Raw genomic sequence first — 13,766 nt, 5'->3', positions numbered from 1 at the left:
AGTGTTTTTAGTAGGAATGGATGTTGGATTTTATCAAATGTTTTTTCTGCATTTATTGAGATGATCATATGTTTTTTGTTAATTTGGTTATTAATATGGTGAATTATGCTAATAGTTTCCCTAATATTGAACCAATGCTGCATTCCTGGTATAAATCCTACTTGGTGGTGGCGTATTATTCTGGGGATGATTTTTCCTAATATTTATAATGTTAACTTTTCTAATATCCCATTTATCTTTTTAGCTTCTTATTTGTTTTGTAGTTTGATTTATCTAATTCTGAGAGTGCAGGGTTGAGATTTTTCACTATTATAGTTTTGCTGTATATTTCTTCTTGCAACTCTCTTAACTTCTCCTTTAGGAAGTTAGATGCTATATCACTTGGTGCATATATGTTTATGAAGCATGATATTGCTTCATTGTCTATGCTACCCTTTAGCAAGATAGTTTCCTTCCTTATCTCTTAATTAGATCAATTTTTGCTTTTGCTTGATCTGAGATAAGAATGGCTACCCTTGCTTTTTTGACTTCACCTGAAGCATAATAGATTCTGCTCCAGCCTTTTATCTTTACTCTGTATGTATCACCCTGCTTTAAATGTGTTTCTTGTAAACAACATATTGTAGGGTTCTGGCTTTTGATCCAGTCTGGTATTTGCCTCCTCTTTATGGGATGAGTATTCTGAAAATTAATAAGATCGATAAAAATTCATTTGAAAAAAGACTTCTGATCTTTGCTCTAAAACAAGGCAAAAGTTATTTTGACATTGGAAGAGATCTTATAGATCATTAAGTCTAATTCTCTCATTTTCCAAATGAGGATATTGGCTCCGGATTTGATCAAGATCAAATAAACTTTAAGAGACAAAACTGAAATTTAAACTTAAGTCCTCTGATTTCAAATTCAACGCTTTTTCTGTTATATTGTTTTCTTGCCCAGGGCTCCCACAACTACCACTCCATACCAGTATTTTTTGAGCCCCTCAGCAGTCAGAATTTCTGATCTTTCTTCTCCTCCTTTTTTTAAGTTGGAAAGTCCTCAGAGAAAGCTTGTTATGCAGATTGTGCTAACTAGAAGTGTAGATATACATGATATACGAAGCATAGAGATAGATGAGAACCTAGACGTTATTGAATTTTCTTTCCTGATTTCTTCAAATTTGGGGCATTAGCTCGCTATATTTTTTCTAAAGAAATCAGGACTTATTTATTTCATGTAGTAGTTTTGAAGCACAATTATATCACATGGCCAACCAAAAGACTTTGACTGGGATCAGGCAAAAGATGATGAGATGATGGAACAGTATAGTTTTGTTTAAAATTCTTAAGATAAATTAAAAGGAGAGAAAAGATAACTATACAGAACAAGAGAAAATGAGAATTATAAATGTGTTGTTACCTTCTAGATTCTTTTTTTACTAGGCTAACCTCATAATTTCTTTGACTGCCATTTTCAACTAATGTTAGCAATTGTGATTTGTTCTTTCTCAAAAAAAAAAAAAATGGACAAAAGTGCAAGAAAAGTCACCAATCATCTTTTTAGGCCCTTCTAAAACTGGAGTGAGGAGTCTAATGCTGGGATAAGTAGAAGTACTCCAAATTTTCTTGCAGGGTATTTTTCCATGAACTATCCAGCTATATCCAAACCATGCTTCTTCCATAATGACCTACAACTCTTCTCACAGAAATCCAGCTGCTACTTTGGGGGCTTAACACTCTCTTTCTTCCAAGTCTGATTCCTTTATATATTGTCTTTTTCTATTAATGTACTCTCTTTTAAGGCAGTTGTTTGCTTTCATTCTTATTCCTAGAACTTAGAATTTAATATTCATTAATTGATTGATTAATTAATTCATTTATTTATTCACTTATTCATTCATATTTCCATTCATTCATTTAGTACTCCAAACCATACAAAACAAAGGATCTATGGGCTTCCTTGGAGCAAATGTGCTTATGAAAGAAAGGAGTATCACTCCCATAACTGTTCCTATCACAGCTTTAAGCATCTGCTGCTGATGCCAGCTGAAGGATAGGGAATGACTTACTACTTTTATTCCACTGTTCTCTGTTCAGTACCAGTTAATTTGAATATATGTCAGATCATAGCTAGGCTACATTTTCCTTATGTCAATATTTTTGCTGCAGAATAGTACACAGTACTCTACCTGAAATCTTACAGGCTGGCAGGGTGCTATTACAAGAGATTGCTTAATTGTAGATTACGACTGTACATTTAAATTTCAGTAGCATATTAAGTTGTCAGACTTAATTACCATTATATGTTTAGATTATGCCACAAATTATTTAGTTCAGTACCTAGGTTTGCCAACCTGTTCCCTTTGTGATATGACAGGGCAGTAATTAGAGCATTACAGGAAGACCTAAAATTTTCCATGCATAAGTTTGGAAGGCCTGGGCGTTGTTGCTGACCTTCAGGGAGGGCTCATAGTGAGGGCTGTAAATGCGAGCCTCCTGTATGGGCTATATTCTTGAAAATATATTGAGTAGCAGTACCCTGGTTCTCCAACTTGACTTTGGATATAAGCTAATTTCGTTGAAGACTTTGAAACCTCTACAGGTTCTCCACTTTAATTGCCCACATTCCTCCAGCCATAACCCAGAATCTGAGAAGGAAAGACAAATGAATGAGATGGGGAAAGAAGATTTTCAAAGTAAATCAGTTAGATCCAGTTGTGGGACTCAGTGCAAGGAAAGAAATCATTTACTTTCTTATCAAAAAGAAAAGACTTTTCATAATCCTTCTTTATTTTTCAGATCTATAATTTGTACACTCTCTTTCTCTTCCTCCCTCTCTCACTTCCATCCATCCTTCCTTTCTTATTTCCTTCCTTCCATCCTTCATTCTTTCCTCCCTCTTTCCTTTCTCTCTCCTTCTTTCCCTCTCTCCCTTCCTTCATTCTTTGCCTCTTTTCTTCCTTTTCCCCTTTCATTTCTTTCTCTTGATAGAACAATCTCATATTTTAATCTTATTTTAATTGTGAAAAAACAAGTACAGAATGATCTGTTGACACACTTTTACATTGAAAATACCAGATTATGCCAGACCTTAAGCTATATTATAATGCATCAGTCATCAAAACCATTTGGTACTGGCTAAGAAATAGAGTAGTCCATCTATTCTACATTAGGTTTACTGGACAAAATAGTCAATTACTACAGTAATCTAGTGTTTGACAAACCCAAAGATCCCAGCTTTTGGGATAAGAGCTCAATATATGACAAAAACTGCTGGGAAAATTGGAAACTATTATAGAAGAAATTAGGGCTCTATCCACACCTAATACCACATACCAAGATAAGATATAAATGGGTTCATGATTTAGACATAAAGAGTGATATCATAAGCAAATTAGAAGAACATAGGATAGTTTACCTCTCAGATCTGTGGAAAAGGAAGGAATTTGTGTCCAAAGAAGAACTGGAACCCATAATTGAACACCAGATAAATAATTTTGATTATATTAAGTTAAAAAGTTTTTGTACAAACAAAACTAATGCAGACAAGATCAGAAGGGAAGCAATAATTTGGGAAATTCTATTTATATTTAAGGGTTCTGATAAAGGCTTGATTTCTAAAATATATAAAGAATTGATTCAAATTTATAAGAATCCAAGCCATTCTCCAACTGATAAATGGTCAAAGGATAAGAACAGACAATTTTCAGATGAAGAAATGGAAACTATTTCTAATCATATGGGTAGGTGCTCTAAATCACTACTGATCAGAGAAATGCAAATTAAAATAACTCTGAAATACCACTACACATCTCTCAGATTGGGAAAGGTAACAGGAAAAGACAAAGACATATGTTGGAGGGGATGTGAGAAAATTGGGACACTAATACATTGTTGGTAGAGTTCTGAACAGATCCAACTATTCTTGAGAGTAATTTGGAACTATGCTCAAAAAGTTATCAAATTGTACATACTCTTTGACCCATCAGTGTTACTACTGGGCTTATATCCCAAAGAGATCTTAAAGGAGGGGAAGGGACCCACATGTGCGAAAATGTTTGTGGCAGCCCTCTTTGTAGTGGCAAGAAACTGGAAACTGAGTGGATGCCCATCAGTTGGAGAATGGCTAAATACGTTATATTGTATGAATGTTATATTGTTCTATATGAAATGATCAGCCGAATGATTTCAGAGAGTCCTGAAGAGACTTAAATGAACTGAAGCTAAGTGAAATGAGCAGAACCAGGAGATCATTATATACTGCAACAATAAGATTACATGACAATCAGTTCTGTTGAATGTGACTTTTTCCAACAATGAGATGGTTGAGCCCAGTTCCAATGATCTTGTGATGAAGAAAGCCATCTACATCCAGAGAGAGGACTATGGGAACTGAGTATGGATCATAGCATAATGTTCTTATTCTTTCTATTGTTTGCTTGCATTTTATTTTCTTACTTATTTACTTTCTTTTTTTACATCTGATTTTTCTTATGCAGCAAGAGAATTGTATACATATGCTTACATATATATATATATATATATATACATATATATATATATATATGTAAGAGAAAATCTGAAACACAAGGCTATGCAAAGGTCAGTGTTGTCAAATTATCTGTGCATATGTTTTGAAAATAAAAAAGCTTTATAAAAAATTAAAATAAAATAAAAAACCCACCAGATTATTATGTTGTTCATACAAAGTCTTTGCAAAGATGGAAGCTTCCTTCTTAGTCTCTTTGATTGGTTATAACCAAGTAACTTAAATTGTGGGGATAGTCTAAAGACCATATTTGACCTATTGCTTTCTCTTGTGTTTGTCTCTTCTTTTGATAAGACTTCTTGGCAGTTGGCATCAAATAAGAAATAATGCTAAATGTTGGGAAGCCCAACATCTTCTTCCTCCATGGCTAATATATTGTCCTCTGAATACAAATCTTGGTCCTTTGCTTTATATTCCTTCATTTTAAATGAAGGAGAATAATCTGGAGGCTATAACCTTGTGAATTCTGAAAGATAAGAGAATGAACTATAGAAGAGTTTTGCATCCAGCCCAACAATGATGCTCTGGGGAATGAGGAACCATTATTGGGACTTATGGCAGTAGCTAGGATAAAGATCCATTAAACTGGTAAGCTGTAATTGAACATGGATTTGGTAGGACCAAGTAGGAACTATATTAAAGATGAGCTCAGTGTCTTCAAGGGCTGCGGTAGTATATAAGAGAATGTATCTTTGGAGTGCTAGGAAGAATACTGGCACTTCTTTTTATACCTTCAAAGTAGTAAATATCCCTTAGGAAAATTGATATTAATTGGATCTATGGAAATGGAGTGCTAGTTAGTGCAATTGTTTTACAGCTGGGTAACACAGCAGAGGTGGGAGCTCTAACATATGGCATTAGTGAAAGATATTCTGAGTTCTCTGGAACACTGAAGGAAAGATGACTTTGTTTTGGGAGAGTCAGGCCCGAGAATATTTACTACCAAATGATACAAGTTTTGGATGAGAAGGAGGATAAGTTCTTTCGTGTCATCTTCTCTTCAACTTCTGCCAGGGGTTCTCTCCAACTCATTCATTTCTAATCTCCCAAGTCTGCAAGGACAGTAGGTCCTGCCAAGCCTGGATGATCTGTATAGTTTGAGAATTCACTTTCATTGGAAGTCTGAAGCAAGGAAAAGAGAGGGCTCTGAGAGGGTATGGGCAGCATAGGCAGAAATCCTGTTCTTTCTCCTAAGTATGAAAGGACCTTTGCAAACAATTTTGATCTCTAAGAAACTCTAAATTCTGTTCCATACAAAAATGGGTCCATTAACTTTTGAATATGAAGATTATAAGGCTGGTTATAGATTCTCTTCAAAGTCATAGATTTTCTCAAAACAAGCTAAATTCATTTGATTTTTCCATGATTTTTTTTTTTTTTTACTGAATGGAATGAACTTCAGCCACACACACATCTCTCGGGAAAATAACTTTTGTAAACTGAGTAGCTAATATTTTTATTTTAATCAAAGATTGATGTCTTAGCAATATCAATGCTATTTTTTTCTTTCAAACAGCAACATCATCAATTATGAACTATAGTGTAGGACCCTGGTACTGGGCTTATACAGACTGAGTTCAATCTTGAAGAACTTCTCAAAATTTACTCTTTGCCTCATATCCCCACCCAGTGTCTTTCTGGAGAATATCAGAGAAATAGCTATGTTCCTATCACTAGAGAGGCAGGGAAAGAGGGGCTCTCAACTCCTATAAAAGCACATAAGTTAACAGTATATATTTGATATAGGACAGTCTATATTTCACTCAACAGAAAGAATACCAAAAAAACCCCATCTATATAGAGGAGCTCATAAACATTAAGACCGAAGGTGTCAAACACACAGTAGCATAGCCTACAACATGCTTGAGTGAAGCCCAAACCAAATTAATATGTACCTGGGAAATATTTAACAAATAAATAAAAATATAATAGAATATTATAAATTATCAAACCTGGTTTCTAAGACAAAATAAGTCGAGCAGGAATCCTTCTGTACAGCTTAGTAGCCTTCTTTCTATTTGAATTTGATACCAGTGGTCTAGATAACTTTCATTCATTCCCCTGTGAATTCTATTTTCCCCTAGGGAACTGTAATTTCTTAAGACTTATAGCACCACCCTGTGGTTAATACTCAACTAGAAAAGAAATTTATCTGAGGCTCAATAAAGAGACCCTCTTTCCCAAAGAATGTACATTAAACCACAGTTTATTGAAATACCATAAGTTTGAGGTACCCTGAAACTCAGTCAGTTGATAAAGCTGATATAGAGTCAGCTTTCCCATTGGATCTTCACAGTCTGCATAATTTATAGAGTTAGCAAAGGCCAAGATCAAGGATTGCTCCTCCCACCTTATACCTCTGTCACTTGCTATTTCCCCTACCTCATGGCCATAGACCTATTCATCTTCTGTCTAATATATTTTATTTGTAAACTTGAATGGAACTTGTTCTTTTGCCTTCAGAAGATTAGGTCCAGGAACACAGAACTGTTAGGAACAAATCATCCTTTTTTTTCCCCAATGTGAAAGTTCAGGAATTCTTAGTATTCCACAACATTACTCTCACTCCTTCTCTGCAGTCTTTGGACATAAACTATTTTTTGGAAGGCTCTTTTGTTTTGAGGCCCAAATTCTCTTTATAGAATTCTTTCTCAGCTCCAGTGCTTCTTCATTTTAGCTCAAAAAAATTTAAATTTCTGGCCTTTAAATCTACTTTAATAATTTTAACCACCAAGTAGCATTGAATACCTCTTGATAGAAGATTGCTCAATTTACTCACTTATATATTCCCTTATGGGTAGAAGGACTGCACGACCAAAATCAATCCATATGGTTGAGCAGTTTTCTATGTTTTAGCACTAACTCAAAGAATCATGAAATTTGAAAATAATAGTAGGTCGTAATGGCCATCTAATCCAACTCATAGACCAAAAAAATATTCATTAGACCATATAGCAAATGCTAATAAAGCCTCTTCTTGAAAATCTCCAAAGAGATAGAACCTCAGCTGATTCTATATTTGAACAGTTTAAGCTATTAAGAAGTCCTTTCTGTGACAATAAGAACTAAAATTTCTTCTTTGCAATTTCTACTAATTTCTTCTGATTTTCTCTGAGAACAAAACATCTAATAATCTTCCACTTGAAACACCTTCCGGTATTTTAACACAATTAACATATCTCCTTTAGTCTAATTTTTTTATTTAGACCAAACATTCCTAGTTCCTTCCACCAGTTCTCATATGTCATGGGCTCAATGCCCTTCACTATTCTGGTTGCCCTTCTCTGAACTTTGTCCAGATGATTTATGTCATTTTATAACATGGTGCCTAAAACTGAACATAATATTCTAGTTGAGATTTGATGAGGGTAGAGTACAGTGGGATTATCACCTCCTTATTCCTGTAAACTATGCACTTCTGAATGAAGTCCAAAATCTCAATCATTTTTTTCTTCTGGTTGCCATATCACACTGCTGAGTCATATTGAGTTTGCCATCCAAGAAAACCCAAAGATTCTTCCAGACCAAATGCTGTCTATTTATGTAGCCTTTGTCTGTTACTTGAAAAGTTTAATGCTTTGTGCAAGAATTTACATTTATCTGTATTGAAATTTATATTATCAGATTCAAGCCAATGCTCTACCCTATCAAGATGTTTTTGGATCCTGTCATTCAGAAGATAAAAATAATACTTTCAGTTTTGTGGTCAAATTTGATGAGCACACCTATTATGCTTTTATCCAAGTCAAAAAGTACAAGCTAAGCACAGATTTCTTGGGGTATTCTACTGGTGATCTCTTTCCACACAGACAATGTGCTAATATTAATACCAACTCTAAGCCTGGACATCTAGTCAGTTTTGAATCTATCTGTTTAGATCATCTTCTACAGAATATATAGATATGACTCAATCTTTTCTACAAGAACAATGTAAAACACTTTTTCAACATTTATACTAAAAATAAGTATGTCTACAATATTTCCATTTTCTAGTGGTTTAGTAATTTTGTCAAAAAAGAAAAAAATATGTTTATCATGACTTGTAATTAATGAAACCATTCCAGCTCTTTGTAATAAAAGTTCCCTTCTTAAAAGTAGAGGAACCATAAGGTCAAAATGGGTTCATGATCTAGGCATAAAGAATGAGATGATAAATAAATTGGAAGAGCATAGGATAGTTTACCTGTCAGACCTGTGGAAAAGGGAGGAATTTATGACCAAAGAAGAACTAGAGATCACTATTGACCACAACATAGAAAATTTTGATTATATCAAACTGAAAAGTTTTTGTACAAACAAAACAAATGCAAACAAGATTAGAAGGGAAACAATAAACTGGGAAAACATTTTTACAATCAAAGGTTCGGATAAAGGCCTCATTTCCAAAATATATAGAGAACTGACCCTAATCTATAAGAAATCAAACCATTCTCCAATTGATAAATGGTCAAAGGATATGAACAGACAATTCTCAGACGAAGAAATTGAAACTATTTATAGACATATGAAAATATGCTCCAAATCATTATTAATCAGAGAAATGCAAATTAAGACAACTCTGAGATACCACTACACACCTGTCAGATTGGCTAGAATGACAGGGAAAGATAATGGGGAATGTTGGAGGGGATGTGGGAAAACAGGGACACTGATACATTGTTGGTGGAATTGTGAACACATCCAGCCATTCTGGAGAGCAATTTGGAACTATGCTCAAAAAGTTATCAAGCTGTGTATACCCTTTGATCCAGCAGTGTTTCTACTGGGCTTATACCCCAAAGAGATACTAAAGAAAGGAAAGGGACCTGTATGTGCCAAAATGTTTGTGGCCCCTGTTTGTAGTGGCTAGAAGCTGGAAAATGAAAGGATGCCCATCAATTGGAGAATGGTTGAGTAAATTGTGGTATATGAACGTTATGGAATATCATTGTTCTGTAAGGAACGACCAGCAGGATGAATACAGAGAGGACTGGCGAGACTTACATGAACTGATGCTGAGTGAAATGAGCAGAACCGGGAGATCATTATATACCTCAACAATGATACTGTTTGAGGATGTTTTCTGATGGAAGTGGACCTCTTTGATAAAGAGAGCCTTAATTAATCAAAGATGGGCAGAAGCAGCTACACCCAGAGAAAGAATACTGGGAAATGAATATAAACTGCTTGCATTTATGTTTTTCCTCCCGGGTTATTTATACCTTCTGAATTCAATTCTCCCTGTGCAACAAGAAAACTGTTTGGTTCTGCACACATATATTGTATCTAGGATATACTGCAACCCATTCAACATGTAAAGGACTCTTGCCATCTGGGGGAAGGGGTGGAGGGAGGGAGGGGAAAAATCGGAACAGAAATGAATGCAAGGGATAATGCTGTAAAAAATTACCCTGGCATGAGTTCTATCAATAAAAAATTATTAAAAAAAAAAGTAGAGGAACCATTTCTTTAGCAATCCTTTCTATTTTTTCCAGTATCCAAAATTAAGCTCATTGGTCTATGGTTGAAAGATTGGAATTATTTCTCTTTCTCTCTCTCTCTCTCTCTCTCTCTCTCTCTCTCTCTCTCTCTTTTTTTTTTTTTTTTTTTTTTTTTTTACAAATTGGAACATTTGCCCTTCTTTGATCTTGGGTAACCTCTCTTATTTCCCATGATGTTACAAAGATCACTGTCAATGTCTCAACAATGACATATACCACTTCTTTTAGTACACAAGGCTATAGATCATCTCGGGCAGGAAACTTTATCAAGAGCATCCAGGTGTTTTATTACATTTTTACTTATATTGGCTATCTGTTCCTTTTTGATTGGCTTTGTTGTGTCATTTTTAGTTTAAAGGACATTTGCTTTTGAAAAGAAAATAGAAATTATATTCAAGCAGTTTTACCTTCTTTTTCTGATAAGTCATCACTATCTTATATACTGCTAGTAAAAGTCCTATCACTTCTTTTACCCTTCTTTTACCCTTCTTTTTCCAAACTATAAACAAAACCCATGATATAGCATTTATTAAGCATCTATCAAGTGCCAGGCACTATACTAAATGCTTTACAAATATTTTCTCATTTGATTCTACCATCCTTTGGGTAGAGGCTATTATTATATCCAGTTTACAGATGATAGTAATGAAAATAGTTAACATATGTATGGCACTTACTATGTGCCAGGTACTAAGACTTTTTGAAATTCTGTCAGTTGATCCTCACAAGAACTTCCATGATAGTTGCTATTATTTTCCCATTTTATGGAAGAAGAAACTGAAGCAAAGAAAGATTACATGATTCTCCCACATTTTTACATCTAGTAAATGAGGCCAGATTTGAACTTAAATTTTCTGACAAAACAACCCCGCAACTTTTTTGTTTTCCTGAGCTTTCCTTGTCAGCCTTAATTAATTCTAAGCTTTAGCATTCCTGACACTATTTTTACAAATCATGATATACTCTTTTGTTATTCTTCTGTTGGCTGCCCTTTCTTACATTTATGCATATTTATTTTTTAAAATCTAAATTTCTTGGTGATCTCCATGCTTATTTACTTCAGTCTCTTTAGACAAATCTCATTTTTCTTGTTGTTGCAATGGTTACCCTTTGTATCTTCTGAATTTAATCCCTCTCTATCTTTCCTGTAGAACCTACTTTCCCAAAATCGCGAGTGCATGTTAAGATACTGTCCAGATTTCTTCCCCTTTGATATCATGAATTCTATTATAAAGTAGCAATCTCTTCCTTTATCTCATACACCTCTAAGATCCAATCATTTCTATCCTAATAAGATAGCTCTTCCTTATTTGTGAGAATTATATGTACCCTTTTTGGTCCCTTCATGTTCTTAAGGATTAAATTATCAATAAAAAAATGTCATTAAGTTATTAGCTGTTCTATTTACATGGATAACTGAAATACCTCGTCCCTATTATATCATGTTTCTATACCAGGTTCATGATATACTTCTCAAAGATTATTAAGTACTCCTTACCAAATAAGGGAGAGGGGCTTCTGGGAAAGTGGCACTAAAGGAGTCAATCCCAAATTATAGCTTAGAAACAAAGTAATCAATATCATCAAAATCATCATTCAATTATTCATTAAGCATTTAATATATATTAAGCAGTGTGCTACATACTAAATTGTGGAATCTAAAGAAATGGAAAATAGTATTCTTGCCCTCAAGGAGCTCACATTCTAGGGAAAAAACAACCACCAAACATCTATATATGTATAAACTATCTATCTATCTATCTATCTATCTATCTATCTATCTATCTACCTATCCATCTTAAATAGATATAGGCCCAGAGAACAAAGGCATTAGCTTAGGCAAGGATAGATGTTGTAAAGGGAGATTTCTTGCAGAAATTTGGTTTTGAGCTTAATCTTGAAGGGCTTCAGGGAAGCCAAAAGTAGAAATATATTAATATATCATTTAGGGACTAAAAAGTTTTATAAATAGTTCATATCTTTTTTATGCCATGTCCTTTACATAGTGAATCTTTTGCCTCTTTTTGTATGCACAACACAGTATATACATAGTGCCTAGAATATGGTAATCTTGATTGATTGATGGAATATTCTTCATTTCTGCCTTCTGACTTCCCTAGCTCCCTTCAGTTCCCAGTTAAAACGTCACCCTGTATAGGAAATAAAGCTCAATCTGTCTTCAGTTCTTCCTTCCTTCTCTTGATTATTTCCATACTTATCTTGTGTACAGCTTGTTTGTACACAAAACTTTGGAAATAGTTCACACTAAAAAAGAGAAAATGTCCCCTCTCTCAATTTATTGTCAAAAGGGTTGTCCATAGTTTGCTTTGGGAGATTTTTTTTTTTCAAAATCAAAATAAAGGTCTCGTATTTAGTCTTGTTAGATTGAGTAGGATATTCCTGATCTTACCATTTTTTACTACACTTTATTTAGTAGCTCTAATACTGCTGGGACTCCAATACTGTGGAGTCCCATGTATATTCAAGATAATTTTTTAGTAAATGTGTAATGCATTTCTAGTTTCTTCTTAATAGGAAAGAATGGATGAAGCTCAAAAAATAGGTGAACATGTGCAAAAATGTTTGTGGCAGCCCTCTTTGTAGTGGCAAGAAACTGGAAACTGAATGGATGCCCATCAATTGGAGAATGGCTGAATAAATTATGATATATGAATGTTATGGAATATTATTATTCTGTAAGAAACGACCAGCAGGATGATTTCAGAGAGGACTGGCGAGACTTACATGAACTGATGCTGAGTGAAATGAGCAGAACCAGGAGATCATCATACACTTCAGCAACAATATTATATGATGATCAATTTTGATTGACATGGCTCTCTTTTACAATGAGATGATTCAAACCAGTTGCATTTGTTCAGTGATGAAGAGAGCCACCTACACCCAGAGAGAGAACCATGGAAACAGTGTGGAACACAGCATAGCATTCTCACTTGCTGTTGTTTGCTTGCATTTTGTTTTCTTTCTCAGTTTTTCTTTTTCTTCCTTCTTGATCTGATTTTTCTTGTGCAACAATTTTTGAGGGCTCATTATTCTTTCAGTCATATTTTTACCTTGCCTCAAAGTTTTAGACCTCACCTTTATTTCTCTTTATTAACCTTCTTTCCATGGAAATCTGAAGCCTCACCTTCTATTTTTTATCTCTCTGTCTCTCTTTTTTATTAAAGGTTTTATTAAGCAAATGCATTGGTAATTTTTCCAACATTGACACTTGCATAACCTTTTGTTCCAAATTCAACAAATTTTTAATGTTCCTGTGTCCATTACATACACATGGGTGCATGTGAAGAAGAAGAAACTGAAATAAGAACTAATACTGCCATTCTTGTTTCCATATCCCAAGCTTAATGTAATCCAAGAGTCTCCACACCTATTTTCAAGCATTTCTCAAAGCCCAGTAAAGCACCTTTTCATTCCACTTAAGGCAGCAATAATGAGGCTACAGATGATATTATTTACCCTATTTCATTGCATTTTTAACAGAATCTCAGAACTAGAAAAGACTTCAAGGCCATCTTGTTTGATGTCCTACAGAATGTCAGAATCTCTTCTCTAATATCCTTTCTGGACTATCTAATCTCTACTTGAAGATTTCCAGATCCAGGAAAATAATTACCCTGGTAGTTCAAATCTTGAGATTTGTCAATTTACAAGAGTGCAAGATACGAGGATGCTCAAAAGGATGGCTACAGAGAGAAAAGAGAGATCTTAGTAGATACAAATTATATTAAGCATTAT

General features: G+C 34.4%; 1 protein-coding gene across 1 annotated transcript in view; it reads right to left on the bottom strand.

The window, feature by feature from the left end:
• KCNU1 (potassium calcium-activated channel subfamily U member 1) overlaps positions 1–13,766 on the bottom strand; it is a 268,697-nt gene that overhangs the window by 31,509 nt on the left and 223,422 nt on the right. The gene's annotated exons all lie outside the window — the stretch shown is intronic.

Source organism: Antechinus flavipes, chromosome 2 (genome assembly GCF_016432865.1).
Source record: "Antechinus flavipes isolate AdamAnt ecotype Samford, QLD, Australia chromosome 2, AdamAnt_v2, whole genome shotgun sequence".
NCBI classification, from domain to species: Eukaryota; Metazoa; Chordata; class Mammalia; order Dasyuromorphia; family Dasyuridae; genus Antechinus; species Antechinus flavipes.
Note: the sequence above shows the minus strand (reverse complement) of the source record. Positions and strands in the feature narration are given on the sequence as shown.